Source organism: Diuraphis noxia, unplaced genomic scaffold, assembly GCF_037042655.1.
Source record: "Diuraphis noxia isolate RWA-SAM2 unplaced genomic scaffold, SU_Dnox_SAM2 contig0004, whole genome shotgun sequence".
NCBI classification, from domain to species: domain Eukaryota; kingdom Metazoa; phylum Arthropoda; class Insecta; order Hemiptera; family Aphididae; genus Diuraphis; species Diuraphis noxia.
In genome coordinates this window covers 39,199,625-39,227,306 of record NW_028301714.1, presented here as the reverse complement: position 1 = coordinate 39,227,306, position 27,682 = coordinate 39,199,625, and positions in this window count along the sequence as shown.

Sequence of the window (27,682 nt, the reverse complement as noted above, 5' to 3'; positions counted from 1 at the left end):
AAAAATGTTTTAAGAACGTTGATTAATATAGTATAGTATAGGTATAGTACCAAAGCTGTTAACATACAGAGAAATGGCTGTCCAAATTTAATTGCGTACTTATACCGATATCTTTAAAGAAATTATAATAATGTGCGCAAACTGGTTTTGTAGTGAAATAAAAGAAAATAACAAATGTTGGTACTTAACATAATATAATGGATACAATTGACGACTTCGATAAGATAAATATTATGATGAAGTATATTATTACATGGTTAACGAAGTTTTTTTAAACCAAGATACACGTTACAAATGGCTTTTATAATTATACGAATAGCTATGCACAAGAATGATAATTTTTTTTAAACATCGTACCTTTTATTTTATTGATTGTTGCTCTCGATGTATGGTTGTTTTTGCAGTCGTTAACATTTCTTGTGTAATAAAATATTAACGTTAACGTAAAGATAATAATACTCAATGACAAAAAAATAAAAAAATAATACATAACCGCCAATCGACAAATCGTAGGTATTCGCGTAGGAGGTAACATGAATTGTATAGGTAAATATCGTGTTTGTTTAACAATATCGGTAACAAATATTTCTGTAAAAAAAATATTAATTTATGGGTGAAATTTTAAATAAAATAAATATGGACATGAAATATGTCAGTGAAATGATATTGTATGTACAACACGGACGGTATCGCATCAATAACATTCGAAAGCGATATGATAATATTGTAATAATTACGTATAAATATCACTATAGCTGCGCCCAAATAGAGCCGAGTATTATAAACAGACGATGTATACTGCGAATAACAGTATAGACTACGGGTTATTATAACGGCGAGCATCACCGGAAATCCGATATCGGACAATATGTATCATCGACGACGGACTTTCAAGTATTATGTTATTATGTACATGTATTATACGCATCCTATATTATTATATATTATCATCATCATTATTATTATTATATCTAATATTATATTATATCATCAGAAATTTACACTCGTTTAACTGTTTGCATTATATTGCGAATACCGAGTGCAGGCCGATAAGCTGGAACGAGTTGCGTTATTATGCGCGCGCGTGTAAACGACCGATATAGTGTATTATTATTATATACCTATATTACATATATGATACAACAATGTATTATCCCAGCTTTAGCCCTGGGAAAATTACGTTACGCGACCGACGGGCCGACCCTATTAATCGGTTTTCGATTTATGCGCTGGTGTTTAATTACTGCCACTTTCCTCGCTGCGTATGTATACCTAAACGCCGGAATCATGAGACAAAGAGAAGAAGTTGTAATTGCTTCGGAGGTTGTGGCGGCAGTCACGTAAGGCGTGGCTGTTACGATCCGGTGCAACCCTTAAATACGAAAAATAATAATAATAATGATAGTAACAATAATAAAGAATCGGAAGAATAATATAATGTATATATACCTAGTATCGCGTACACCCGTTAAACCACCAATCTCATTGTGTATATTGTATATTATATATATATATATATATAAATATTATTATACATATATTCCAAAGTAGCATGATGCGTATTCGACGGTTTTTTTTTTTTGTTTTACTTTTTAAATTAAACTCAAAAAACAAATTATTATACTTCTACCGGCGCGGTGGGGCGCGGCCGCACGTCTATAATATCATATCGTAATATTATGTACCTAACTGCACAATATATTTATTTCTTATAATACTTACGAGTCATAATATTATATATAATATATGCCTGTAGACTTACACAAAAGAATATACAAACAATTAAATTAACAATATTTTGGAAAAAGCACCCTTGGGATATGCTTAACAATTAATATTGTATTACTATTACAGTTATAGCCGTGGCGTCTAGTTGAAAAAGTCACAAAATAATGACATCGATGAAATTTGGATAAAACTTATAGGTACCTGAAACCAGTGCTATTTTATCAAATTCTAATAAAGCCTAACCTATCACAGAGAATTCGTTGACATTAACTAGACGGTTGGGTGTCATATTTTTTCATCAAAAATTAAATTAAAATAATTTTTATACTAAATATGTAAAAATTAGGAAATTATAACAAACAATATATTTTTATTTTATTTTATGAAGCTATTGTATTGATTATTAAAATGTATAACATATTAAAACGTTTCCAATATTTTGTTGTAGTTTAAACTATTGCACCCGTATAACACCATTTAATAGTTAACATTTATTTTTGGTGAACACGTGAAATTGGTCTTCATCTCATTTTTTGGTTTAAATTTGTATTGATGAAGATGTTCAATTTTAATGGAAATGAGTACCTAATAGAATATTACCCAGAAATGTTGGGCGAACCTAGTATTTGTGTTAATCGATGTTAAACAGATTATGAACAGTGGGTCTCATTCTGTTTATTTGAGTGGCATGAATAGCTACAAAAACGAACGGGAAACAAGCTGTAAAGTCGTCCTCACAGGCTGCTTTCAAACGGTGTAATGTGTAAAAGAATTTTGCGTGACGATCACCACGATATACGTGATAAGCGATGGATAAGGATCACCCATAATGTTATAGACCGTAACCTAAAATTGAATATACCAGAACCACCTGTACCTATGTTTGTATGTATTTTGAACAGCACACTGTGGTTAAATTTTTTATGTCATGTCACAGAATTATGATGGATAATATTTATTGTAAAATACTTTTTTGGGGAAAATATATTACGATCTCAAGTGGACGAATGGCCGACGGGCAATAAAAACACGTGAACGGCTTTAGAGGTTGAAAAGACTTTAGAATGTTCGCATATTATAATAATATATACGATGTCTCAGAGTATAATCCCTCCACGCTCGTCCCGATTTCGGCAACGCAAAGAACAATAATAATAATAATAATAATAATAATAATAATATTATTTTAACTCGGTGAAATCGACTGATCGATGTTTGTACAAGGCGGGGTGTCGTTAAAAGATTACGTAGACGTTGCAGCCACATGGCTGACGCGATCACAACCTAGGATGTGGTGTGTCGGGACGTCGTGCGCAGACTATGTATACATGCTACGTGTCCGAAAAAATATCCTTTTTTGTTTTTTTTTATCAAGTCCCTCGTTTGTTTACTCGAGGCATACCCACTGTAAACATAACAGTTTTTTACTTATCATCGCCGGTTAAAGGCGTTTCGGTTTACGACCGATAGATACAACTACCCTGCACCACTCACTCGGCAAAGTCATAACACATTTTGACCTTGGCATATCCGAACGCACCGCAACCTTGGACTTGAACCTCTTCTGTACATAATGATATAATACATAAGCTATACAGGCGCTGTACGGACGTCATGATCATTGACTGACTAGCTTGACTCGGTACATAATGATTATCACCGTTTACGTCGTTCGATACAGTTTCATGAACACGTTTCCGGTTTTTTTTTTTTACGGATAAATCATACGACCGTGTATCGTATTAGAGCCTGGTACCAGAGCCGCATATACAATGTTCGTTTGTAAAAAGAAAATTAATGATGTTAATAAATAATATACTATAAGTTATACCTAGGTACCAATATCGAACATCTTTTCTAACTTATCGTTGTTGATTTTTACGATACGTAATTACTATTATTATGAAGTGTTATAATTATTATTAGGTAAGTATAATATTACAACCCCATCTTGCGTCTTGCTATTTGACTGAAAAATCATAGTAGAATATATTATTATAATATACATTTTCTGTAAAGTAGGTACTTTTTATAATAAACTCACGTATTTTAATTTTAATACGATAATGTAAAATGTTTAATAATTTACATACAACCGGGGTAATATATCAGTGGATATAATCACCGTGGTGCTTGTCCAACCCGTTATTTGCGTAATCAGTGACACGAATCTCTATAGTCGTTACCTCATAAGCATAGATATTTTATTTTTATTATAAATTATAATACATTATAAAAGTCCTATGTATTTATATTAACACATGATTTAAATCCAAAAGTTAGAGAAACAAAAACCATCGGGCTTTTGCTGGTTATAGCCAAAAATTAAAACGACAAATAAAACAAATTTATGATGTGTCGGATTCAACAGTGGGTAAAACTTGACATTATGTAAATTTAATGAATTTGCTCTTAATTCATTTAATTAAAAGTTTAACTCGTAAATAATCAACTGGCTGGGTTAAAGTAACTTAAATAAAATACGTTTAATTAAATTGGCTGATCAAATCAAGTGATTTCTAATTTGAAAATAATAAATTATGTAACCCAAGAGACAATTAAAGAATGTGACGATAATATTATGATCGCGATATAAATTGACTAAACGATTAAAAACAGAAATAGAGCCTTTATAACATTTGTACTTCATTTCTTATAATTTGTATATTAATAGAAAACAACAATATTCTCGACAAGAATTATTGCAAACGAAGTTGTTTAAAATATAAATGTGTTTACGTATGTGTATAATTGTTTAGTGCATTTTATACATCTTTATATATACTTGTAACTCATATGGCTAGTAGCAACAATCATGAAATAACAGATTCTTCTTTCGTCTATAACACGTGTTTTATAAAATGGTTGCAGCTTGTGAAACAAAACGTTTTTGTTCAGTGAAAAATTCTTTTTATTTCCTCATTGTTGTCTTGATTATATGTAAAAATAAAAGTTATTTTTAAGTATTTAAATCGTTGCCAGTCTTTTTTTTCAAAAGGAAAAGAGAATGAGTTAATCGATCTATAATACCTACTGCATGATTTTATATTGTGATAAGTTTTCAATAAACATTGCACCCAGTGAACCAAACACCTTAATGAAAATTTAATGAATATTATTGTCGTACAGTGACTGCTCCGAAAATATACGAGTAATGGTACGATTGCTCCATTTACTTGTATAATTGTATATGACTATTCTGCTTCCGTGTACGTCAATACAATTATTGAAATCACAAAAAAAATGTTTTATATATTCATATTATATAAAACATACCTCATTTATAATATAAAGTATTATCATGGTGCTAAAATTAACTGTATAATTAACATTCGGGACGTATTGTACAAATCAATTAAACAATAAAAACAAAAAAACATTTCATTTGAATATTTGTATACTATAAATTATACGACTTAAACTCTATAGATTGCCATACCATATATTCAAAAAATATATTCTACAATTTTTAAATTATGGTAATATGTTTATCGTTCATATTATATTAACTTCCTAAAATCCACCATTTCATGATGACCAAAATAATTTTCAGTATTTTAATATTTTTCCAACTATAAGGATTCAAGAAACCTTTAGTATGCACGTAATACAGTTTTATGTTTTATGAAATATTCCATGCTAGCATAATATTGTGTCAACATAAAAAATAATATTATGTCAAAAACACTTATCCGGCTATATATAAATATTAAATATATATATATTCATGCATTTTGTATTGATACTCAATATCTATTGGCATAATATTAAATTATATTAATCATCGCTGTTATCTTTGAAGATCCACAATAATATTAAAAAACACTGTTTAAGATAAAATTGTGAAGTTAGTTAAATTTTGTAATAGTTAGGGTGTGTAAGTCGGTTGTTTGGCCTTAGTAAATCATCAATTAGAAACACTTGAGAGATTTGAAAATAAGTTAAAAATATATACTTACTCGTTCCAGATAATTATACTTGGAAAAAATAATTGGGACCGTTTTAAAAACTTAAATTTATACTTTTAAACCATTCTTCTCAGCGTTTTCATGTCGATTTAAAATTATTAAATTTAAACTAGTAAAATAGTACCTCTAAAAGTTTCTCGACGTTGTCAAATGGCTTTTTATTTTAATTTAATATTAATACCTAATAATAATAACTATTAATATAATTATATAATATGTTCTCAATATTGGATTGGTACGAATATAATATATACTGTTCAGATGACACAAAATAGGATTGATTATTTGAAGGAAAAAAACAGGTGAATGACACCGAACGTTCTTTTTTCGAGTGGAATAAATTGGCGCCTTTTTATGTAACATTAGACGACGACGAATACCTCGAGACGGTGATAAATATATGATTTTGTTCGCCCTCTCCGAATTGTATAGCACATTATATACGACTCGACCTTTGACAGACGTCGTCGCTTTAGAGGGTGTCTTGTCGAGCAATAAAAGTCCGAACAGCGCTAAGAGCGTGTGTGTGTTTCCACTTTTACAGTGCGTTCGGATTTCTGATGATACGTCTTACACTACAATATCTCGTCTATTGTCCACGTATTTATCCCTATATATTATAGTTGCTATATATGGTGTTTTATACGTTTTAATTCGATAAAAAGCGTTTTAGAGAGACACAATGCAGCTAAATACAGATGTCTATATGCGCGTATGTGTATAATAATAACATTATAACATAACGTAGGCAACGCACGTTGAAAAATACATCTCTCCCGCCGAATGACACATCGCCTCGTAGTCGTCGTTGAACACACGTATATTATTATAAGCTAGCGTATTATTATTATCATTATCAATTGGCACGGGCACGACCGCCAAGACCACACACATGAAAACGAATACAAAACATATAAAATACACACGCTCACACCCAAACACGGAGACACACACGATCAAGCAGAGGGTGTTTATCCCCTCAGACACCTCAGAGAGTGCGTGTGGGTGTGTGGTGTGTGTATATGTGTGTGTGCGCGTGTGTGTCGTCTCGTGTTTTGGAAACCCCGTATACATGTACATTGTACATGTACATATATATTCTACAATACACACACACACACACACACACACACACACACACACACACACACACACACACACACACACACACACACACACATATATATATATATATGTATAATAACGCATTCCGTGAGCCACACAACCCCTTTGCCACTGCCGCCGTCACCGCAGCCGCTGTGATTTATCGTGCGGAGCGCGCGCAGTAAATAACCGCCGCCGCCGCCGCCGCAGTCTCCCTCTACCCTCTCGTAAACGCTCGCACTCCTCCCGACTAGTGTATATAATAATAATAATAATAATAATAATAATAATAATAATAATAATAATAATAATAATAATAATTGTATACTCTTTTTCCACTGCTGCAGCGCATCCGCCGACGACATTTAATTGCGGAAATAGAAATACCGAAAATCGTTTCTATGCGACAATAATCATATGACGGCAGCGTGGCAACCCCGTTTCTGTAGTGTTGTTGTCGATAGATGAAAACTTGCGTGTGCGCGCCTGTAGGACGACAAAACGATATAATAAATAAAACAAAATCGAGAGAAAAAAAACACTCGTAAAATATTAGTAGGGGAGAAACTTTGCAGTCTAGGTCGGTGATAGAATAAAAGTCTATAATGATATATACTATAGCTAGGTAGGTATTATTACAGTCGGCACGACGCTGGTATTCCGATGGAGGTGTCAAATGATAATAATTTACTACCATAAGGTTCAGTAAAAAAAAAAAAACCAAAAATAACTTCATTGTGTACATTGTTTTGTGAACAGTAAAGATTCTCGACTCATGTAGTCGTTTCTTACTTAATTTTATTTGTTCATAAAAAAAGAAAAAAAAACGTGGCCGTGTTTGATATGAATATATTATTTTATTTTATTAGATTATCAAAATTTATGATCGTCGGTAGAGCGCACAGTATTGAATAAATTGAAATATAAAACTGTGTACATAATCAAAAAAACGTGTCTTATTCACCGTAATTTTGAATAATATAAGTTCGTCGTTTTATTTCTAATAGTTTTAAAATAAAAATAATTTATGTTTATTGTTTATATATTCGATAACATAGTCTGATGTTGATTTCCTGTTTAGGTTTTTTTTTCGTGCATTATGATATTGCACTATCAAGTAAGTATTAATAATAGTGGGTCAAAAAAATAATGAAAAAATATTATTTTTTAACATCTAAAATCAATATACGTTATAATCCAATCTGCCTAATATATTATATCGTCGGTAGTGTTTGTCATTTCATTAAAATATAATGACTAATGACGTTATTATATTTTCATCATTCTAATTACATTAAACTGTCAAGCTAGAAATGTATCCTATAATAATATTATACAACATGAATACATAACACAACACTTTAGGTATTGAGATACATAAGTTCGTTTAGTGGTCGAATTCTTCGTTAACCACTCATGATTAATGCATGACAACATAATATTCTATTTGACCAAGACGAGTTGATGCATATAATGATATATTTATACAAAAAATGCACTGTCATTATTATTACCAATCAATTATTATAATATTATCATCGCCAAGCGTCGCCGCCACTCAGCCCCGTCCCGTCTGCGTCGTGGGGCATTCCAAGACAGACCCTCTCACTCGGGGGAGTCATTTACATTATACCGCCAAACAATGTTCACAAACTGCACTATGAGGCAGGAAAATTATACGCTTCTTGGTGGTGTGTACATTATAAGACATTGTGTATAAAGCGTGGCGCGCGTTGTCGTTTTGCCAGTGCAGCAGCGTTATGTTATTATAATAATATCAAACAGAGTACAAATTCGTTTGGTCGGAAAGTATATTATATTATGTACACTATTAAATTATTATTATAAATATGTGTGTATGTATGTGTGTGTGTATGTGTGCGTGCAGACGTCGTGGGCAATATTTGCATACATCGTCCTGGTTGGGTGGGGTGTAGGGGTAAAATATGATTCTCTCGTGCCGACCGGAAGACGGGCGCGGTTGCCAAAATGCCGTTCCGTATTGCGGCCTCCCTCTACAACCACTCTATCCCAACCGCTCTCACCTTATGATTTGTCGCCGAGGAAGTCGCCGCCGTTTTCGTGTCGTCGCCACTGCCGCCGAAGGCACGAGCACACAGGGGAAGAAATGCGTGCGCGTGTGCGAGGAGACCAGACTGCTGGCGAACTTAATTTATCGGCATCGTTCGGGTTTATTGCATGGCATCTACCCCTGCCGCAGTGTAGCCCCTCCATCGTATATTGCATTCCTCGAACATGCACTCCCCCCTTACTTACTACTTATGCCGTCCGTATCTCGTGTACCAGGTTTAGGTGCGACGAAAATCATTTCGTAATTTTGTTTTTATATTTTCTTTCGAGCGAAACTGCTGCAGTTTAGTTTTTACGTTAAATTCTACAGTTGTTAGATATATCTATACTTGGGCAGGTTTTTGAAAAATATTACCCCGATGCAAGTCACTTCCTCGTTATTTTCCAGCAAGGAATGGCAATTACACCATTTCACCTAAAGAAATCACAAAATGTTTTACATTTTCTGAACATCGCTTGTAATGGAATATTATTTTTACTCTCAACTTTTGATTAATTAAATTTATAATTTATATAATATTAATTTTTATCTATAGTCTATTTTAGAGTTTTATTATTATTCGATTTAAATTTGCTTGTACCGTGTATCACCTTTCTATACTTATTATTATAAATGAATAATCACCAAACAACACATTTTTATTAATGTTTTATTTAAATCGAGGATTGGTTAGATATATATACAGCCAAAAGTAATTTTGTCCACAAGTTACTCACAGCTTGTTTTTTTTAAATTTTTTTACTTTTTAATTAGTGAGTGATAGATGTATGAAGCCACTGTGTTTCTGGTGGCTGGTGCCAAAAAATCATTTTTCAAAGACAAAATATCTTCAAATTATTCACGCCACAACTACATAATGAGTTTGATACATTTTACAAACAAATGTTATTTTGACATTGACAGAATGTAATATTTTAGACGTATTTGCTTAAGAGAATTTTTTCGGAGCTTGGAATCCAAATTAATCTGATATAATTAAAGTACCCGAAATAGTGCTTAAATCCCGTTTCAACAAATTAAACATTTTTATTAAATAAATAATAAAATAAACGAATGAGATCAAATGAGAGGCGTGAATAGGGAATCTCTAACCTTGCTAATATGCCCTTAGTGTAAACTGAGAGTTTTCAAACTTTTTGAACACTTATTGACAACAAAACTCATCGATCAAATATAACACAGTAAAATAATATGATGATGAATAAGCTTTTTATTATTTAATTTTATAATTTATAAGAGATATAGATTTTTTTAATATCTTTGTAAACACTAATACGTTAATAATAATTAATATTTTAAACATTTATGCCATGGATACCTTTTAACAAAATATAAAATATTTTATACATTATAAGTTACATTGTACAAACACTGTGCAGGAATTTGAACACGAATACGTGTGTGGTTCTCGTAATCTCGTCGTGTCGGTGTGTTGTAATGATGACGATTAACAACTGTGCATTGTGCACACACCAGACGAAAGGTCTAACTGGCATACAATACCTATAATGGCTAATACCTGTGAATACATCATAATATAGTAATATAATAAACGAAATAAAAACAAAAATGTTCCTAAATCTAACAAATACGTTTTATGTTCCGTAAACTTGTGACTTTTTTATTAGTAGTTTTACGGGTGATGTATATGCATAATAAAAAAATACCTTACTACCTCTATTGTTGGTTAATTATTAACGCTATAAAGTTAATGTTCCTGTTGAAATGCAACCACCGAAAGATTTTTTATTTTGTCAATACAAATCACAGTAAATAGACGTATGAACGTTATTTCTACTCAGTTATATTATAATATTATGATTGTACGTAAGCCATCATGGTTACGTTCTCAAGCGCAGAATGGCGTGACAATTGTTTGTATCTTCAAACACTTCTATTTTTGATTACACAAACCACGTGATTGAAGAAACCCGAGGGGAAAATGCAATATAAAACTTTTAAAGCACTTAAAAAAGCAATAGACTGGATATGCGAATAGAAATAGTATCGCTCAAAGCGTTCAAAATACAAAACAATAGGTGTCAAATGTATGATATTTTTAATATAACCGTAAAAAAATTTTAAAAAATAATATTTGTACACAGTATGGAGTTCATATGATATTATTACGATCGCTATATTAAATCGTATTATTCAAGAAATCATAAAAACCGTTTTGGTTTGGGTTACGAAGGATGAATACATCCGACTGCCATTACACTATTTAAATAATTTTCTAGTCTTAGGTAAACGGAGGAGAGGCACCAGCACTGCAATAATGCACGCGCATGCGGTACTGACGTTATAATATATAACTATGTAGATTCTCGGAGAGCACACCTACTACACAGCGTTATTATTGTTATTATTATAGTAATTACTATACAATATCCACTGCTTTTAAAAAAAAATATTTTTCTTTTTTTTTTTTATTCACTTCACGCACAGACAGAGAACACAACGCGCGCGCGATCGTATAATAATAACACCGTAGAGTTTTTCTCTCTTTTTTTCGGATTACAAAGCGCTTTGTATATAATTCGAAACGTCTATAGCCGGTCGTATCGTGTATAAGCTTGTCGTCGATGCAGTCTTGTCGTCGTCGTACCGTTAGCAGTTCCTCCATACATAATATATAATAATATTGTACATCCATTAAACGTTCGTCGCTAATAATGCGTGGTATCTCGGCACCAATCTCAATGGCGTGCCGTCTATTGCGGTTCCTTATAAACGTTGTGCACGAGCCGCCGGAGTTGTTGAACTCTTGTGAGGTAGTTAGGTAAATAGATGTTATATTTATATCTATAAAATATACCTACGCCACATCGTATCTTATAAATTGTCCAACATATCTCGAGTGAAGTGACTGTGCTCAAGGTTTTTCAAAGGTCTTCGGCTTGTCGACGACCTGTACTATATACGTATGCTACGACGACCAAGAGACCCACAAAACATTACGCATTTCGCGGTTTCGGCCGTTTACGAGCCTACGTAAAGCGACAATATGTACGTATTCACCACACTGCCCATTTCGTCCGTGTTCGATCGACCGTATTCGATCTTGGGCGGAACGATCATAATATATTATCATAATAAATTATCTATAACGCGTGTCACAACGACGCCGTTGCCATTTGTGAACGCAAATTTGCATGGCCGCACAATATATTATAATATCTGAAGTTGTTTTTAAAAATGTTATCGATATGTTACCGATAACGATTACCATAAACTATACGATGCACTGAAATTCATATTACTGCGACCGAAATTGAATAGTGGTGCTCGACATTTTCATGGAAATAATAAATACGCTCTCGCAGGGCTAAAATTTACGACCTTGGAATGCATCAAACATTTCTAACACACGATACCTTTGCAAGCACCGCGTGGAAGAAACAAATTCTTTTTATCAATATAATATATATAATTTATATTATATATAGTTTTTCCCATCGTCCGTGTGGTTCATGGATGCGCATTAAAGGTATAATACGTCAGACAAAAAGTTTTTTTGTGGTGTTGGGAGGGTTGATATAAGGTTGCGGCAATCCTCTATATAAAACTATTGTCGTACTTTTGCAAGAAAGTAATGGATTTTCTTATTTATTGCCTCTATGTTTTTTTTCGGATAGCTGTCTGTCTGAAAATAAATATCTTTTGATAAAGATTTGAACTACTATCCGAATGTTTGGTCACATCTATTATTGTAATTTCAAGCGTACACCATATAAATACTTACATTTTATATTATGTATGTTTTAAATTATATTGTATAATTTTTTAATTTTTTTATAGGTATGCTACATTTGATTAACAATTTGCAACAATGTGGCCCACAGCCGTTTTAATGTAACTAACAAGCTTAGGATCACTATGGTTCCGGTCACTGGAACTGGATCAATATAAATAGTCTCTATAAACGGATGTCTCGGTATATTCGGAACAAATTGCATAATAAAAATAGAAAGAACCGCCCGAAATCGAAAAATAATCGAATATATAAATATATATAATGGTATAGGAGCCGTAGAGAAAACGATTTATGTTTGTAGCGGGTATCTCCTTTTTCCTTTTCGCTTCTCCGTCATCACACCATTGGACGATCGAGAGAAAAAACTTATTTCCTTTGGTTTGAAAGACGCGAACCAATAAATCTGCCAACAAATCTACTGTTTAGGTAGTTGCTATATACACACAGTCACACACGACACACATATATAATATATATGTGTATATTTATACGCTTGCAGGATCTGCCGTGCATTTATCTGCGAATTTGCATGTCACCGTGTTTCCGGTGTCGCTTTCCTGTTGATTCTACCTAGTTTTTTCATAAATACATCCATCATCAAGTAGAGTTCAAAAGGTTTTTATAAGTACATACATTTTATCTTTTGTACTCTATAGCTGATATCAATATTCCGAAAAGAGCTAATCTTATTTTTATTTTGCAGATAATTTCCATAGTACCTACATATATATATATATAGTTATATACTTTAAGGTGTAATATATATATATATATATATATATATATTCGCGCGATAAATAATAATATCAATTTCACAATATATTGTATTTGAATTTAAGAAAACTTTATAAATTAGCAAGTTTTTTCCGTTAAAATTCTTATCTACAATAAGCCTGCGAGTGGTTTAGTGATTATTATTTTCATAACACCCTAACACAGATACCCAACACGGAAAACTCATCATTGCTTGCATATATGACTAATTATATATCTAATTTAATTTAAAAAATAAAGGAATATGTATAGCTAGTTTTTTCATGTCTACAAAAGTCCAAAACGGACCTATTCATTTACCAAATCAAAGAAATAAAATGTGTGAAATAATCTATACTTACTCATACCTACGTATGTTCCATTTCGATGTGACAATTTGAATTGTAACTTTTTTAATGTTTCACGCTGTCAAATGCTGACCGGTTGAAGTGGTCTAATGTAAATATTTTTAGCTATCTCTCATTTACATTTCGACTTTAAAACATTCGTATGATAATCAGTCCGGCGTCAGGAAACGCTAATGTTTTGTTGTCAATTACCAGCGGTGCTTTGAATAGTAGCCAACAATTTCAGCGTGTTGTGCGTATACTTGAGTCTAAAATTAGCGTGTCGCTGACGCAAGAGATTTCTCTCTGAATTTTCCAAAATCGTATTTTCATTCATAATTCATTTTTTTTTTCATTTCGCCCTCCCCTCTCACCACAAATCTTGCCAGTTGTTCGCGACGACAACTACGTGTGTAATATAAAATATATTACATCGATGTATCACTTATATCATACTTTTATTGTATGCCCTTGTCTATCCCTCGCATGACAATGTTTTATTTATACTACCTTCTACCGCGGTGAAATATATTTCACGAGCTATATTCGTGATTGCATGTCGATACCCCATGAATTACGTGTTAATTGCGGTTGGTTGCACGTATGTACTTAACCGTATAGTAATAAGGTCTAATAAAAATTAACAAAAACATAGAATAATAAAAAAAAAAAAATAGGTAAAAGGAAACGAAAAATCGACATGGTAAAGCAGTAAATATATGCAAATTATTTTAATGGTACTAAACAAGCAATTTGGTATACACAAATCTATAAGTAAAAACAAATTTCAAAATCTTAAATTACCCTATCGAGAAATATTATGAGCGTTTAATAGTTTTTAATCATTATTATTTTATTTTTAATCCATACTATTAACTTTTTTTCCATTTAATTTTTAGTGAAGTTTCTTTTACATATTATTAACAGCAATTTTGAAAAATGCATATTTTTTTTTTAAATAATAATAGCTGAAAACTAATTACAATTTATTTTTAATGAGCTATGGTTTATTTATTTAAATTACTTTTTACATAACTTTAAACAATTTTATTAATATGGTTCTAATAATTATTAAGAATAATAACAGAGAAATTTAATTATTACTTATTTATTATGGAAATATTTTGTTCTTGTCTATTAATATGAGTTTTGAATTATCGAAACTCACTGAAATGTTAATAAACAAGAAACTCTCAATTTATCGTTGTTAAACAAAATGTTCGTTGTTATGATTAATAAATAATTTCAGAATATTACTAAAGATTTGCATTTAAATTGTATTTTAAACCTTACCAGTGCTTTTAATACACTATTCATATTAAAATAGTATTTATTTTATTAATATTTTACTCCAGGTAGATAATTGTAAGAGTTGATCACAGGATTGAATTTCGCTTGAGTATACCTAGATAGGTAATAGATAAAATACTTTTACTCATTAGTCATTATAATTATATAAAATATATTAAGCTAGGTGTAACCTTACGTTATGTCAGTCTCAGTGCTTGGTAAGAACGCATTCATCATGTTCATGATTATACTTTGCAAACGACATAATATGATCATCACTCACTTATATCTAAAAGAACGAGAAAGTGAACATAATTCAAATTTAGAATACAAAATCAACAATTTTTAAATCTTACGAATAATATTCCATTTTTAAAATTTGTTTTTAGTATTATTTTCATGTTATTTTATCTATAATATTATTAAAGTGGTTTCAAAAGTTTTAATTATCAAAAAAAATTTAAGAAAATAAGATTCAGACAATAATATTATGAATACCTAATATATTAGTTTAATAATTATGTGTGATATTTTTATGTATTAGAATCTCTGAATGTGGTTTCCGGTAGCAAATTACAACTAGTCGATACTTTGGGATTGCGAAATAATTAATTATAGTAAATTAATAACCAATTATATTGAAAATCATAGAAATAAAACAATTTTGATTTAACAATTTAAATGTTAAACCTTTCCATCATATTTTCAGTATATTTTAATTTAACAATGATTTTGATAAATTTTGGATAGTGGATCCTTAGCTGTACCCACTAACTGTATTGGATTTAAGTAGAAATGATGTATCAGAACAGTAAATCAAATGCTAAACGTTTATATAAGATTTTTATTATTTTGATACATACACATATAATAATAAAACTTAAAAAAAAAAATTTTCATACCTTACTCAAAGTATTATTAAAAGATTTGCAAAAAAAATAATTCTAATGAATGAGCAGATAAATGTATTCATTTATTTTTTACATCATGAATATAAACATTTTCTTTTTCCAAAGGATAGTTATTTACATTCATTATTTCATTCAGAAGTGATACGGCTCAAATTGACTGATAATAGGTTCACAATAGGAATATAGTAATCTTATCATGAGTCGGTCAGTGATAAAATAATATATTACGAAATATTTTCTATGGAAAAGCATATTATTTCAAGTTACAATGGTTGGTAAAAAAAAAAAATATCTCATTTGAATGATAATTTATGCGGTGGTGGCGTGACGGAGTGTATACTCCTCGTTGCAGTAGGGTGTTTTCTCGTGGTCCCGATTACCGGCGTGATTGTCATCCGTGCAAAAGCAAAAGTTTTCGAAAAAAATCAATGAGTTTTTTTTCGTAATTTTGGAGCTTTGTACAACAGGGAACGGGTACCTACTACAGCGGTAGTAAGTGTGCGCACGATGACGATAATATTATTGTTGTCATGGGACGCGCCACCGGAATTTTACCACTAAAACGTCTTTAAATTAAAAATCAGTTAAGCTCTCGTCTGACGATAATCCGGTCGTGGCTCTCACAAGCGGAACCAGTGACATCGGCATACGAATACATTAATCATCTTCTGCTATTAATAACAGCATTTCCGTTGTGTATGCTCGTCTCCGGGACATACACACTGATAACCGTAATCACAACATTACGTGCAGGCCGTGTAAAAATAAATATAAACGAACATTACACACCACACTGCGAAATTATTATAAATATCATACTGGCCTGAAATAATATTATGATATAATATTTTGTAACAGAGAGAATTTTCAAATGAGGATGAGCGCTATAAAAACCAAACAACATTTTAGTCCGATGAGAATCTATATTATACACCGTCGTCGTACCTGCCACACATATTTATTATTATTTTATTTATACCATGCCACCTATATTTATGTTTTGGGTCGATATACACCACCGGAATTGTGTTGTTTTCCGGTGCCGATGGCCAACGCTACAATAATAACTATTATTATTATTTCACGTATAAGTGTTAAATTATACTGCGCGAATGTGAAAATTAAAAATTCAATTTAATGTTCGTCTTTTTGATCGTACATTATGATATATCGTCACCGTGTTACTGTACGGTTGTTATATTATGAGAAATTCTCTCGACAGCATCTAACGCCAGTCCTTATTTTTCGCGAGTTGGGGAAAATTTGTAAAAAGTTGCCAACAAACACTCAAAAACCATATCAAATTGTTATATAATAATAATAAGTATTATGAAAAATCGTACCACGTAGTTGAATGTACAGATAACAGGAAACTTGCCAAGTACAATACTACGGTTATGCGAAACGGCTGAAATGGAGACGGTAAACAATGTATTGGAAAAGTGGCCTGTTATTAATTTCGTTCATATATTACTTTGATGCGTCTATGCTTAAAATCCTCTACAAATACCATGTAAAAATCAAAACAAAATAACAATTCCAACGCTACTAAGCCAAAAAGTTTTATTTGTTGGATTAAACGGATGTATAAATACTGTACAAACAACCACTACTGCATCGCACGATATATTATAATAACAAAAGTAGAAAATTAAACCCGTATTATAATTATTTGAAAACCACTGTATTGTTTCTTAAATTTATTTTTCTTAATTGATATTTAACATTTAATTTTTATACTCACATCCTGTGTTCATATAATATATTATTATATTATACACCTATATTCACATTTTAATTTGTACATATTATTATTATACAACGAAGAATATTGTTCTTTTATTGTTTTATACAAATAACCAATGAAAAGGCACATCAATTAATCACAATATTAAATTTCCATTTATATGATAAACAAAATCAATTGATAAAAAAACATTCATAAATATGAGTACAACATTTTTTGTACGTTAAAGTAATTAACCAACTAATTTCGATAATGTTTACCCCACATAATGTTACAGCTTATAATACAATCAATAAGCAATAGCATAAAACAAATAAACGATTTCTACGCAAAAACATAAATATGTCAAATATTGAAACTATGTACAATTTTGTGTCTTTTAGTTTATTTCAAAAGATTCGTTCCGGTAATGTTGGGAGGAAATATGAAATGAAATCGTTCTCATAATTCTCGAACAAGTCTAATGTCGCTGATTCAATGTAGTTCTGGTTGAAATTTATTTTGGCGTTTTAAGTTTCAACGGCGAAATATGTCTGTTATAATAGTAGAGGTATAAGATTCTGATCGGAGCGAGGAATTTATTGATTTTACAATGATGTGTGTGTTTTTTTTTTGTGTGTGTCTGTCATCGCGTTTTGAAGCAGTAAAAGTGTTTCGATTTTCGACTTCAGTACCTTGTTAGATCAGAAAGTGAATCTAGTAGGTACTTTAGGGGGTCAAAATTAAAAAGTATTTTTCTAAATGATCGGGATAAACAAACTAAAAGTTAAGGAAAAACCAGTAATTTTTATGCATAATTAATTTTCGACGAAATCGATTTTGGTTTTGGATGTAACTTTTTTGTTTTAATAAATGAAATGAAATAATGATTGATACGTGAAATTTTCATCGAATGTTTATATAAGTATTTTATATCCACCGTGAAATTTTCAAAAAATTTCAATTTAAGTTGAACTATTTATAGACATATACAATTTTCGATCATTATTAGTTTTTTTAAAAATTAATATCAATAAACAATTGTTTGTTGCGTAGAAAAGCTTAAAAACAAATATTAGACACCTAATATATTGTTACAACAGCAGTTGAAAAATAAAATAAATTCAGTCACCATTTTTTTTTTATAAGCATTCAAAGTTTGAATTTCAACAAAATACGTAAAAATCACAAAAATTAACAAATTATTTTAAGCTAGAAATTTATAAAAATGTTCTTTTTAAATTTAATATTTTAAAATTTATTTCAAGATTTCTTACAAGTTTTTCAATTTTTATCATAAAATAAATATCCACCAGAAAGTAAAATTAAGTTTTTATGAGCGTTTGAAATTTAAATTTTTACATTGGATTTTCACTAGATTTCTCATTTAGTGATTTAGTGATTTTCTTATTTTGGTATAACTCTAAAACAAATGACTGCAGATACATGAAATTTTCATTAAATGTTTATATAGGTATTTTATATATTTGATAAAATTTTCAAATTATTTTGATTTGTTTTGAGCTATTTACTGACTTTTGAATTTTTCAACTTTTTTTAGTTTTTTTTTTCTATAAATATCGATAAAAATTTATTTGTTGGTTAGAAACACTTGAAAATTTAATTCAAGACACCTAACATATTGTTACAATAGCAGTTGATAAATATTAAAAATACATAAGCACGATTTTTTTTTATAAGTATTTAAATAATCTATAATATATCCTAGACAGATAAACCGCTCAGAATTGTTTTTCGTATACCATGATATTATAATATAATTGGATTTAGATTTAATTCCATTCATTACAGTAACCCACTTGTAACCTACTGTAAAACAGAGTGACATCCACGACTTACCCGCTTTTTTGTTAATATTATTATTACTCAAACTATTTTTTGGCGTAAATCCCATTAAAGTGCATGTCAAAATAAAGACGCACTAGTTCAGGGTTTTTTAAGAAAGGAACGGGTCATGGACCAATTTTACTTCTTAAAAGCATCTGCTTTATACTCACTCGCATATATTATAGTAATATGCATAAGTACATGTACACGAGTATAATACATGGCGTTATCAAATTTGTCATATAGGTACGTGAGCACACGTCTATTCGGGACATTATGCAAAGTACGATGGAAAAAAATAAAGGTTGCTTGGCGCTTGTTATAATGATGGCACAAAAATAATGCACACACGCACACGCATACACACATACACACACACACACACTGCTACATTCGGGGCCACGCATTACCGTAAATATTGAATTCGCAAGTGGACTCGCTGTGAGCATTCCGGAGCGCGTTAGGATTTTTTTGCCTCTCTCTCCCTGAAAAAAAAAAAATAGTGATGGGGTAGCGAGTAAAAACAAAATATAAATAAACAACCCACACATTTTTTTCTGCATAATGCAATGGCAGCAATAGAGCTAGGGGTAGTTTTTTTCTGGAATATACCGTCGATGGTGGCGATTTATCGGATCAGTTGGTACCTTATATTATTATATATATGTGGTTATGCATCTATACGGTTATGGAAGTGGAATGATTATTTTTCTAGAAATATGTATAGTATATATGTGTGTGTTTGTGTATGCACCACTAACATAATGTGATGAAAATATATGAATACGACTGCGAAATGCGTCTGGACGATCCCATGAGTATGGTGGGGTACTACTAGAAAATATGCACTTGAACCGGTACCGAAAAACGCATATATTATTATATAAAGACGTCTTGACTAAACGAATTCGCTTCTGGTCTGCGATTTCCCTATATGTTTATTGCTCTGAGTGAATAATAATGATAATATATTATAAATGTGGTCTGAGTGCTATTCACGTTGCCCGATACTCTATATTGCTTGCATAAATATAATATTATTGTGTACTTTTTTCGATTGAACATAGTATTTTAACAATATCATAATATCTAGACATTTGTATTGAACGTAATTTAATAGTACTTTTAGTACTTTTTTTTCTGTTCAAACTTATATGGGTATAATTTTATTTTATATTATTCAACTAAAGTATTTTTTGAAAGAATTGTACCTGCATTAGGCTTTTCAATTATTTGCCAGAATTAATAATATATAATGAAAGGAAATCCAGTAATTATGATACCAGCCTAATCAGATAGTAGGTACATATTTTCAGGAAACATATGAATAAATAATTATAATTATATAATAATATTTTAACATAATATGGCCTTAATGATTCTCTCATCTTGAATGGCTAAATTTAATGTTATTGTATATTCAACCATCATAGAAAAATAATTAATTTGGAATAAGACATAAAAAGTAATGTATTTTTTAAAAGTATTATTGGAATATTGCATGACTATTGAATCGCTTATAAGACTAAGATTTATATTGTTTTATAATGCTTTGACATAAATTTAACACGATAAATTGAATATTTTTATTGAACATTTATCACGAAATATTAATCAACAAAATGAACATTGTAGCGTTCAAATGTCAATAATCAACAATAATACACAGTGTTGCACCTACGTGTCACACAATGCTATAATATTGTATACATTATGATAGTACTAACTATTATTGAAAAAAAAACTGATTTAACTTTATGTATAATGTTATCCATGTAATGAGTGTTGTAGTGTGACGATAAAAAATAGCTTTAGTGGAAATAGCATCCAATATCAAAAATCTTATTCGAGAAAGAAAAAATACCATTTGCAGTATATTTTTTCGGGAGAAAATCGTAATCCTTGTCTTATCATCTGACAGGACCCAAATCTGTGGGCAGCAATATAGTTTAATTTTTTTTTATTATTATTATTTCACTGAAATCTGATTATAACGGGACAAAACTAAACGGCCAGAAATTTCAAGCACAAATGGAAATTTTGTATAATATTATATGTATAATATGTAAATGCATACAACACTCGGCCACTATACACGTAAAAGTCTAAAAAGGTTTTTTGGGATTTCAATCACAATAAAAAATTGAGTGTATTTTCTTTGGCCTAAAAATGCACCTTTGACTAAAAGTTGTTTACATTTTATTCGTGATTCACTTCTTTTTATAGTTAACTATAAAGATAAAAATCGAAAAAAATAACCAAGAATTGTTTGTGTAATTGTGTAACCAGTGTGTAATTTTATTAGTAACCGACAAAATATAGGGTAATTAAAGAAATTACATTCGTGAAGGCGTGTAACTAAGAGGGTAAAATACCATACCTCGATATTTACCAATATAAAAATTATATTAATTTGTGCGCACGCATTGCAGTCAATTATAATAATAACTCGACATAAGCGTGTCAACAGAAATGGCACTCAAGAAAAATAAATAAAAGGAGATACGAAACACAGAGAATAGCCGTTGGAGTGTACACACAGAATATGTCTGTTGCATAGGTATTAGATTTTTAGGTTTCGTTGCGTGCTTTGAAAACAAAACTATGAACGCAGTTATTACGAACTGATCGAATAGACCACTCGCTGTGGTATATTTAGAAAGCTTCACGATACACATCTCAAGTGCAACACAAGAACGTTTTTTTAAATGCACATTAACTCAAACATATGGTTCCCAGGGGTGAACAAAATTGTCTTTTTATATACATGCATTGAGCATGATGTATCTAATATACATTAGGAATTTCATTACAAATGTACATTTTAAAATATCACGTTAGCGTTTTTACTAGGTAATAATATATAATTTTGTTCAAGTTTCTGAGTTTTTAGCACGATTTTTGGTTTACAGCATGATTAAAAATGATAAATTATAATATCATAGACGATAAATGACATATTATTATACTATTAAAGTATTAAATCATACCTACAAAATATATAATTATACGCAGACTTTATCCGACCAAAATAAAAAAGGCTTAAAGATTCCTGAGAATTTAATACATATTAATGCACTTTAAAAATAAAATATTTTCAACCACTAACGATCCAGCTAATGTGTTAATAATTAGTCGTATAATAAGCATTGATATTATCGTCATTAAATATTAATTACCTCAAGAGTAACAATAATCGAATATTTTAATAATGGGAAAAAAATATATAACACGTATTGATTACCGTTTGAACAACATTAATGTCAAAAAAATATTTACAAAACATTATTTGAAACACGAGTGTGTTAAACAAATTTTTTTCCATAACGTTATTAAATAAACAATGGTAATGATTTTCGTCGATCGAAACAAATAATAATAATAATTAATGTTATTCTATTTTTTTTTTCATCATAAATCCTGGTTGTAAAGTTTAAACTTTTTGTCTATAATAATAGTTATTGTCACCGCACTGAAAGCGAAAGCTGTTTACTGTTTTAATTTCCGTTAACAACGAAAAATATAAGGCACAGTAGTAGGGTAAAATCAACATGGTCTTTAAAGGTATTGTCATTCCACGCGCATTCTCGAAGCTTTTTGATTCATATGCCCCCAGAATCGTCACAAAAGTTGGTATCTGACAAAGTGTCGATGACTCTTAGTAACAATATTGTCATTATATTATACGATCGGTCGCAGTAATAAGCAGCAGTTGGAGCAACAATCACGTCGCTAGGCCAATAGTGGGCGTTTCATCCCTTATATTATATTCAGTGTATTATGTCTGAAGCTTTGTCACGTCACGTCGGCCATCGTATGACAAAAGTTGCATATATTATTACTTTGGGCCTTTATTCGGTGCATAATTATAGCAGTGCTCATAAATGTGATGCAAAACACGTTGCATAATATTCTATGTATACGTCATGAAAATATTCTAAACCAAAACATCTCACGACTCGTCTACGCGTTAGGTATTTCGCGAAATATTTCAAAATTGAGTCGATTTTTCATTAAATCACACGATGTGTGTGTGCTATTCAACAAACAATTGAAGTTCAACATCGCGTGTTAATATTATATCATGTTGACTGTGAATTGTGAATTTTAATCATTTTAACTTTCAAGAAGAAAATTTCTGTTAGAATAATTATTAAGAAAGATGATGAACAAATTGGAAAATGTGTGTACATGATAGATTATTGATTTTGTGGGATCATAGTATTATAATTAATAAAATGTTATCGACTTTTACGTTGAGAATATTACAACAAACATAGACACGAATTCTAAGCATGTTGTGGTTGAAAAAAATTGATAACACGATAGTTTGTGCAACTAAATAAATATATAAATATCGCTGACCAAAGGTTTGAATTACACTTGTCAACAAATCGAATTACGACTTTAACACATATTGATGGTTTACGGAAAAGTAAACTTCGGGACGAACATACGTGTAATAAATAAGTGGCCTGGGTGGCTGAGCAATTTCTCAGGAATGGAGTTCGCAGCGGGAATTTTGCCGTGTTGTATAAAATAGCGTTAAGGGAAAAAGAGATAGGCATCGGACGGACGGGGCTCGAAAGATATGGTTCTCGGCGGCGATGGGGTAGGAAGAGGAAAAATAATACACATTTATTGTGAAGTGTGCGGTGAACGGACTGGCGGGTGGCTCGCGATGGCGAACAATTCTTCATAGTCAGCGGATATAAAGTGTTGGTTGTAATAAACCAATAGAGGAAAATAATAACCTTGTGGACTTTTTCTCTGGGTCCAGATTAAATCCCTCCGCCCCGTCAAGCACCGGATCTCACCGACGACGACCCCGAATAACAAGCGCACCCTTCCACGGACGACGCCTCCTCTGCGCGCGCGTTTAGCCCCGGTACCCCAGCGTGGTCTACGGAATTAGTTTCCCCATACAAACTCGACAGCTTGAAATTGTAACACATTTTTTACACCCCCGATTCATCCCTTAGTCCAACACTATCACTCGCACACGACGCTGACGAAATAAACACCACATTATTATATTATATATATATATATACCTTAAACCTATATTATAAACAAGACAAGTATTAACGGTGTGTTTTCTGTTTTTTTTTTTTTTTTGTTTCAGGTAAGACACGACTGTTTTTTTCATTCGTTTTGTTTTCGACAGCAACGGCGGTACCGCCTCCGTTGGAGTGAAGACAATTCGAGTAATATTAAACAATGATATGATTATATTTTGTCGACCTGTAACTCTGTCGTGGCACATTCATCTGCTGAACTAAAGGTATTAATACTGGTCAAGTTTCCCTTTTTTTTTATTTTAATTTTTTTATTTTAGAACCTTCAGCAATAGCTATTACAGTTCAACAATTAATTAATAATGGGATGCGAAGGTTACAATTTAAGATAAGATACAATAGTTGATAGTTTCCCTTTATTATGATGGAATACTTACTATATAGAGAATAACTGATCAAGCTAAATAAAAACACCGATACTGTTGTGTATGAAATTAGGACTTTTCTTTGGGTTCCTAGACGTGACATTTTCGATATCTCATATACTATTTTACGTGTCCCATACGTTGAATACTTTTGTATAAATACAGTTCACCTAAACTAATCTAACCGTTACACTGAGGGCGTGTATTTTATGCGGTGTGGGCATAAAAATGACCTATGCCTACTTTTTTTCTTTCGTCGAAACGTCTGTGGTCTCGAGGCAAAAATATCCTATACGTATAATAACTGGCCTACTGGGCTGACGACACATCTGCCCATAATACCGTGCAATAATCGTGCGAGGAAATGGCGGTATTGCCCTCCCCTCCACCTATTCCGACAATTGGAACTTATGCCGGTAATTCTCCGAATAGGATTTTTTCCTACCGCTCCACAACGACTACACGTCTGGGCACGTAATGATAATAATTTGGCCGTTATCCAAGACCGACCATAACGGGTCCGGAGGGCACTGCATGTTATCACCGCTCCCGACATAATCTCCACAACCTATCTCTGACATGTATTTATATGTGTGTGTGTGTGTATTGTGTGTGCATGTATGTAGTAAAGTGAGTTTTTAACGACTCTACTAAGAATATCATATGGAGGGATTTTCATCGCGATTGCATCGTACCAATTGCTTTCGAGTTGTGTGTGAGTGTACCTATAGGTATCGGGGAAATATTTTTATCTCGTGCACCCCGGCTGCAAGTTATATAATATGCTTCATGCGTGCACACGACCAACGATATTTTATTTATTTAAAAAAAGTTCCGCCCATTGCAGGTTTATCGGAAGTTTAATTTTACGGTGACAATGATCCACTGACATTATATTATGCTGTTATACGTACTCTATATAATAAAGTAAATCATTTTTATGCTTCGATAATGTTATTGGTAGGTCCAAAATATATAACACATCTTTATAATTTAGTAGATATACCTATATATTTTTTTATATTTCTACAATATATGTATGTATAGAAACCATTTAACATTTGCGATGTAGTAATGCATAAAATATTCAAGTTAGTTTCAAATAGTTTTCATTTTTAAACGATTTGCGTGCGTTAACGCAAAGTTTTCTATAATTGGATAAACCTAAATACTAAAAGACTGTAGTATACCTAGTAAAGTAAATATTTAATTTATTAATTTTATCCTTTGACTTGGTAAAAATAGAAACCTATTTTTTTTTCAAATTGTTATTTCACACGAAAAAGTACTATACAAAAAAACTTATTTTCAATTCGTTTGTGGTATATTTACATTACTGTAATAATATATATTTAGAAGGGAAAAAGCGTAAAGTATATGCATATATAATATATGATCGAGTATTTATTGTAATTTACGAGTCAACTCAATAATTTCTTAGAAACTTAGTAGCAGAATCAAAGCAAATTAATTTTCAATGACTACTATATAATCGTCGTCGTTTTCATTATCCAAGCTATCGACAAGTTTAAAGCGTAGTGAGAGAAGAGTTGAGTACAAGTAGAATATAACAACCACTGAATACCCTTTCAACTTTTAACGCCCTATTATTTTTGGTAGATCGTAGACTGTTATGTCTAAAGATTTATCGTCGTCTCATTCATACCATTTGACGTATTCCTTTATTTTTAATCAAATATTAATATTTAAGTGTGTGGATTTTATTAAATATACGAAGTATGTTATGCATTTAAACGAATTTAGATTCCAAAACAGTAATGCGCATAATATAATTATAAATGGGTAGATTATTATTAGGCAACAGGTTTACTAAGTAATACCTAAATATTTTTCTAAAATTCTCAAAAACATAGCTGCGAGTTAGCCAGTTTAGTCAACAATAGTGCATACTAATATGAATACCTAATAGTCTACTTGGTTTTTGTATTTTATTTTTATTGAAAAAAATATTTAAAAAGTGTATGAAACAATCTCTATATTACTATAAAAGTAATAAAAAACATTTTTTTATAGTGATATACTATTTACAGTTGAATATAGGATGATATTACTTGTTAATTTAAACTAAAACATTATATTAACATACAAAGAGTAACTATTTCATTACATAACTATTTGAAATTGCATGAGCGCTTTTAGACGAATGAATTACACTATTTTGATCCGTTCACAATCAATTGAATGTTCCTTATTCAAAAGCAGATAATAAATACTACTGTTATTCATATACATATTATGATTTCCTAGAGAAAATAATATATGTTTAAATGTTTTGACTTTCGATTGCAGATTTTTATGAAATTCTTGATCACGTGCGGCATGTTGTGTAATGCAAACCTATATGCCTCATAATATAACTAGTAAAAATAATATTGTGCATGCCTACATAATTAAATGTCAAATCAATATCTATTATTTTTCAACCTATACTGCTGATATTTTATTCATGAGAATACAGGTTCAAAGGGAACATGGTTTTCGATATATTCTAATATATTTTAATTCAGTGATTATTCAGCACCATGTGCATATGTACCTACTCGTATGTAATTTTTTTTCATCACGACTTAACCCGTTCGTTTTTGGACGTGGCAGAGCACGAGTTTATTTTATTGTTCCGTATTCATTGCAGGTTACGTATATATAGTTTGCAATTCCACATGCAACCCTAAAATCATCGTTAGCCCCGGTTCT